Genomic DNA, 6,909 nt, shown 5'->3' on the forward strand with positions numbered 1-6,909 from the left:
AGTGTGTTGGGGATAGATGACAGTTTTGAAATCTGGTGATGAGTGGGGTGTTGCTAGGTCTGGAAAAGATCTGGGGCTACGCGAATGATGGAACTGCCAGGACTCGGGGCTAGCAAGCCTTTTGGTTGTACCCTGTGAGCTTCTACCCGGGGCTTCAACCAAAAGACCCAGCGATATAGCCCACTCAGCCCCCCGAGCAATGCCTCTGCCCAGAAGGCTGAATAGCTATTATGCTTTCCTTTGGCCCATTAGATGCCTCTTTCACCCCAATTTAGAGGCTGATCCCTATGCAGACTTGAGACAGAATCCATTGAGAGATGGGTGACCAGACCATAATGGGAATTGGTTTCTATACCGCCAGCTGAAAAGAGAGCTTGCTGGTGGAGTAATTATAGACTGACTGGGTCCTGCTGATTCTCCACAAAATGAGAAGCCACATTTGAATTGTAATTAAAATGCCAAAGTAACTCCAAATTGTCCCTATAGACTGTCCATGAGTGAAAGCCAGAGAATTAAGTTAAAGGGGAATGTTAATGTGTTGAAGACCAACGTGTAGTGTTAAATGTGGGGCCATGTATCTCCCATTACATTGAATTTAAAGTGAGATGTCATTTCTGTAAAAATTGAATACACTTTCTGTATTTGAGAGGCACAATTTAAAACATAAAGCATTTTGGTGCAACTTAAATGCAGACGTCTTTTGTCAAATTAACCACCATCAAATAGAATCCTTGGCTCATGCTGGCACAGAATGACACAGGCCATAGTGTAGATGTCACAATCTATTGTTTAAAGTGATATTATGTGTTAGGCAGCTGTTGTGAGTCCAGTCTCATATTATATGTCTGGGAAAATAGATATTAACCTAGAGAATGCATTTGATCCGTAGAGAATCGTGGTAAGTGTTAAGCCCCTGCTGTCCCTTATCTTTGAATGCACAGACAAACCTATGTGAAATGAGAAAGGAAAGGGCCGGGGTATTCTGACATGGTATCTGTTACTGAAGAATAGTACATATCCAACTAAAAAAAGCAAATATAGATTTAAAGCTGAACACACATATTCAGAGAAGACTGCACAGAAGAAGACACTATTCTGAGCCCATTATTTTTCTAATCAAAACCTTCAAAAGTCAGACACAATTACTTCTTCTTGTCTATTATTAAATTACTTACACATTGCCTATACATTCACTACCTCACAATTTTACAGGGGAACCAGAACCATGTTAAATATAATTATATCTTGGTAAATGTCAATTGTTCAAGTCATTTTTCTCCGATACCATACTTGTTTTGTTACTAGAAAAAATCAAGTGTTTGGAGATAAATGCCCACATTGGCCCAAATGTGACAATGCTATCATTGAAATACATTGTATTGCAATCATAGAAGAAGTGTATATAAAATACTGGTATCTTTTAGAGTATAATATATATGGAGAATTGAGATAGGAAAGTAATGCTTGTATGAGAACCAGTATTGAGATACATGTTGGCAGGGAACATTTGTATTGCTGATTGGTCATTTATAAGTCCTTAACATTGTAGTGAATTCCTTGGTACAAAGCCAGAGACCCCTTTGATTAAAATGTTATGTGAAGTTCTTCAAAACATTTCGATTTTTGAGAAGCACACTGTCTGTTTTTCTTGTCCAGAATTGTGGGGAGTGACTGTATATCAGGGGGCAAGAAACTGATGTCATGCTGCGCCCTTGGAAGCAATGGCACAGTTGGAAACTCCATTCAAATGCACATCACATTGTCCGCCATTCTTCTATTAGCGGTCTAGTGTTTATCAAAATGGCCGCTGCCAGTATTTACTCGACCTCGAGTACAGCACGGTGCGTTGTATCCTTCGTCACTAGTTGGTGAGACACTCGCCTTGCCGTAGGAGCTCCTGCTCTGTTCTGTGCCTTCTACCTGTAGCTAACTTGTTTCTTGGTGTTCTCTTCTGTTTGCCAACACTCTCATTCTCTCTCCCCCGTTCCTCATTTGCCTTTTCCCCACGCCTCTCAGGGTGTTTGCTTTTCTCTTTCCCGCTGGGTCTTTCTTCTCTCCGGGTCTCGTCCCGGTTCGCCTGGTCATCTCCCTTCCTTCCTGTTCTCAGTCCACAGTGCATTCACATACCTGGGAGTGGTACTGCAATCTGCTCCGTCTCGGCAGTGAACCAGAGCGGCTTCCGCTTTCTCCTTGTGATTCCTCATCCCGGCTTTCACTCTCCTAGGATTCTCTACACTCTTTTCCCTTTTGGGAGAAACGCTGGACTCTATCAAACATCTCTCATCTGGGAGTCTCAGGATCTTTACAAGAATCAGGATACAAGACACGCTTCACATCTCCTGGCCCCACTCTTCGACAACTCATCAGGAATTGGAATTTCTGCCGATTTTTTTCCACCGAAAGGCTTTTTTCCTGTCTGGGGTCGGCTCCCGGGGAATCCCTGTTCTTTGGTATATTCTATACCGGCAACGTGGCCTCCAGAGGAGCTCCCACTTATTTCCACAAAAAGAAGAAGGACCAAAAGGGAGAAGAAAAGAAGAAGACCAGGAGGAAGAAGAAGACGGACACACAGGACAGCTTTACCGAAGATCCAGGTGAGGAGGATTGGAGGGAGGAGTCACCAGAGTCTGATAAATGATTAGCAGAACCTAAAACTAAATCAATCCAATAAACAGGTCTATAGGTGGAGGATCCCCTCTGGGCATCAGATAATCTTCCTGTAGTGGAAGTGGGGAACAAAGGAGTCACCTTGTACCAGGAGATGCTTGATTGGAACTTCCAGCAACTCAGAAGCCCAGAGGCAGCTCAGAATCTTTTTAACACCTCAAGACCCTTTTGAGCCAGCTCTGCTTGATTGTCTAAGAGCTTCTATGGGACCTGAGGTGCTGCTTTTGGCACTCTACGAAATTCAAGCCACTTAGCTGCACTTTGAGCCATCCAGATGCCAACTCGACCCACTGAAGTGGACCACCTCAACTTGACCTGATCTCTGGTTGCACCCGACTCAAACGCTGACACGATCTGCTGGAAGCCATCAACAAGCCCATCTCAAATGCCGAGTTCAGCCAGCAGTAGCATCATCTAACCGCCAACTTCACTGCCAGCTCAAATCTTTGGAAGACATCAACTAAACTTTATTGAATGGTGACTTGACCCACATTGAGCCTGGGATTCAAACCGACTTGAAGCTCATTTGTCATTGAAAAAACATACTTCGACCATCTCAACACTTGCAGTAAAGCACCTAGATTCCTAGCTGGATGCTGTAGAGCCTCAAAGAAAAGACACTATGGTATTTGATGAGACCATCTCTCCTTGTCCAACTTAAAGCACCTTAGTTACTTTTAAGCCCACTTCTTTGCCTTTTAAAGCCATACCCTTTAACATTAGCATTGTTGCTGAAATCGTTTGCCTGAGCACCCCTGTCTATCAACCAAAAATGCTCTTTATTCTTAAAGTCTACATTCTCTGTGTTTCCTTTAAAGGGACATGTCAATAGTGTTTTTTATTAGTTGTGCCTATGATTAGTCATTATTAAAATCCCTGTTTTTATAGAACCTTGTTTGGACATTCTTTTATTTTGGATTCAACATACTCTTGTTGTTTGTGTTGCAACTGTCCCATCTCACACCGCTCTTGAAGAGTATAGATGCCATCAGCCAACTTTACAAAAAGAGACAAAGGTAGTATTTCTGTCGGGCTGTGCTTGCTTCACCTTTATGATTGTGATAGCTACTGGTTTAGCAGTGTGGGGCTTGGTATGCTACTTAGAAACTACTCATCCCTGCACACCAGCCGACCAGTAGTCATGTTATCACAGTGTAATAGAATATCTATAAATGTAGGTCATGAAATAACTTCACATGAGTCAAGAAATAGCCACCACATATTTAGCTGCACTTCGCTTGCAAATCCTGAACCCAGAATCCTGGCATCAGACCCAGTTTTCACTGAAAACACCAGAAGTGGGCAATAAAGGCGGTGATGGGAAGACAGGGGGTAGGTAGGAGTTCATTTCAAAGGGCACAGTAGGTCAGATGGACCTGGAAACATCCTTTAATGTGCCCACATAAAGCCTGTCAGTCCATTCAAAGATATAGCTCCACCATACTTAAGTGTTTGATACTGGACTAGAACATTTGTCCCATTGTAAAAAATATATACATAAATACACCCATAAATGTAAATGCTTAAATAAACAGCTGCATCACTGGTGATAAAGATGTCTATTTAAACATGTACATTTGTGGATTCTTTTTTTTTTTAATGGGACACCTTTTCTTGTCCAATTGCAGAGACTTAACTGTGGAGGAGAGATATCTTTGAATGGACTGACAGGCGTTCTGTTGGACTCTGTATATGAGGTATCTCCCACTCTGCCACGCTTCCATTTGGCCTTCTAAGCATGAGATGTAGCCTTTCAAACACATCATTTCAATGTCTTTTGTTCATCCCTCCCAGACCTTGGATAGATTTGTTTTCATTAGCATCTGTGAAATTACTATTTTCTTGAGCATACTGGTTATTACTGTGGTAAATGGCAGCATTACAATGTTTACAGAACTGAAGGCCTTACTTCAAATGTCCAAACTAAAGAAAAGATGGGCACCACATATATATTTCAGCAAAAATATATATATACTCAAATCATTGCATATCATTCCTAAATATTAGTCGGAACACAATGGTAAAGCTAGGCACTAGAGTATTACAAAACCAAATGACAAAGTTGCCCTTGGAAAACCATGTGCTCTCGCTCTTCTCAATTACAGCTGCATATGTTACCACATATTATCACAAGTCAATACCAAAGACATCTCGAGTCTTTTCTTGGGAGTCCTGGACGACCCACCCCAGGCCTATAACAACTGGGGACGGGTCGGGGACCAAGCGTGTCGTCGTGAGCAGGAGCTCTGGCACTCCTTGTCCCTCCTGGCACAGCACCAGGCGGCCCCTGCTTTCACCCACCCCAGCTGCATTGTTGGAGGCAGCGTGCATTATGATAACTCAATATCCAATCCTTAGTGTCAAAATTATATACTTTAACAATGTAAACAGTTTTATTGTATGAGCAAGTCTATTTTGGCCAATGCATTTGCGAATTAGTCTGTCTTCAGGGCTAGACCCTTCATTCAGTAAAACAAAATTAAATATAAAAAGGGAAAAACACAAAATATGATTGTTAGTTCATTATAAAACACCACATGAGCCAAAAAACAACTGAACATAATGATGCTCTGAAACCTTTGCGTAACTCATCCCAAGAATCAACTTTGGAGAAAAAATAAGGAAAACTCAAGGTTAACCACATGAAAATCACCTATAAATTCGCAACTAATCTCCTTGTGTGTCACCTGTGTTTCACGTGCTCTGGCATGAAGCCAATGTGCAACTGTCTCCCTGCAAGAGATAAAATTGAAAGGAAACCACTTACCATCTTGTTTCCAAAGACACTGATCTCTTTTGTGCGTTTACGTAGAATGCAAAAGCAGAGGAGAAAGGTACTAGCATGCACGCCGCCTTCTGCCCTCTCCATTTGCAAATGACGAATATTTGGGGGGACGTATCTACGCTAAATGTAACGTGTCTCTGCTGTTAATTAATTGTGAACTCGAAAATAAGCCCCACTGTAACTAGATGGTGCTCAAATACGTTTTATGACCCCCCCCTACCCCACGTAAAAATATGTTAAAACATTTTAATGTGCAGTGATTGTTAAGAAAAATAAGGTTTTCGGTGTAAATACCACGTTTTTTAAGATGGTAAGAGTAATACGATACATTATATTTTTTCATAATTACTTTCAATGTTATCAATGAGTAATAAAAGTAATAAAAGCTTCACCCAATTGCCGTGACATTGCCTCACCGCAATGCCGTGACTCGGATTCGAACCGAGGTTGCTGCGGCCACAACGCAGAGTACTAACCACTATACGATCACGGCGAGCTACTTGGGCTGTGAGCGTTTCGTTGTTTGCAGCTTTGAAAACCGTCCCATATATTGTGATGTATGATGTTCCATAAATTGTAATACTTAGCACAATAAGCCAACGGATTCCTAATCTCTTCATCAAATTTCTGAAATAATATAACACACTCCAACGAAACATTAACAGCAACAACTTACAAATTCATACCCTCATCAGAAGACAGGGGTGGGTGAAAACTGGAGTCCAGGTCATCATCGTGAATTCTACTAAATATACCTAAATGGAAAACATTCTCCTGGGTGCTGCAAGGCCCGAAAGCCGATCACATGGAAGACATGGTTGAAAGTTAAACTGTGGGGTTACTGTTATTAATGTGGCTGTACCCCTGATCTCACTGCAATCATTTTCACAGGCTTCTACGGCTTGGTTTAGTTTAGACTGAACTTGTTATAAAATGTTTTCCCAGTTGCAGTGCGAAAGAGAACTGGGGAGATGCTGGCTGCGCTGGTGATAGCACGATTTGTAGTCAAAATTATAAAGATAGAAAAGTGACATCAAAGTGGGAGGCGTAAAATGACGGCACCTCCCCGACGAAGCTTCGACTACTTATTTTTGCTTAAACGGAAAACGAGCTTGTTTCCTCTTTCTTCGGCGTTCGCGGCCACACTTGCTCCACCACTCCACGCATGCAAAAAAAAAAAAAAACAGAATGGTTGCTTTTTTTTTACTTTTGATGTCCCTTTCCATGTGTCTTGGAAGTTATGTTCCATATGTGTTCTATTTATTTAGAATCCACTACACATGGGCAATATATGTTGTTGTGTAACACAGAGTCAATGCATGATACGGTCACTATGGGCTGAAGATCTGTCACAGCGTGTGGGGGCCCCATTTCAACTTGATGGTGGGGTGCAAACATTATAATGAATGCACATAAATACAGCCAGGGGCTAAAAGCCGCTGATTCCTAGAAGACAG

The 6,909-nt window shown here is 41.8% G+C and overlaps 1 non-coding gene across 1 annotated transcript; it reads right to left on the reverse strand.

The window, feature by feature from the left end:
- Positions 1 to 5,873: 5,873 nt before the first annotated feature.
- Positions 5,874 to 5,945, reverse strand: TRNAH-GUG (transfer RNA histidin (anticodon GUG)). Its single transcript has one exon. It is a non-coding gene; the product is annotated as a tRNA-His (tRNA).
- Between the last annotated feature and the right edge of the window lie 964 nt (positions 5,946 to 6,909).

The sequence above is a fragment of the Ambystoma mexicanum genome (genome assembly GCF_040938575.1).
Source record: "Ambystoma mexicanum isolate Mex_15411 chromosome 12 unlocalized genomic scaffold, UKY_AmexF1_1 Mex_chr12_unloc.2, whole genome shotgun sequence".
NCBI classification, from domain to species: domain Eukaryota; kingdom Metazoa; phylum Chordata; class Amphibia; order Caudata; family Ambystomatidae; genus Ambystoma; species Ambystoma mexicanum.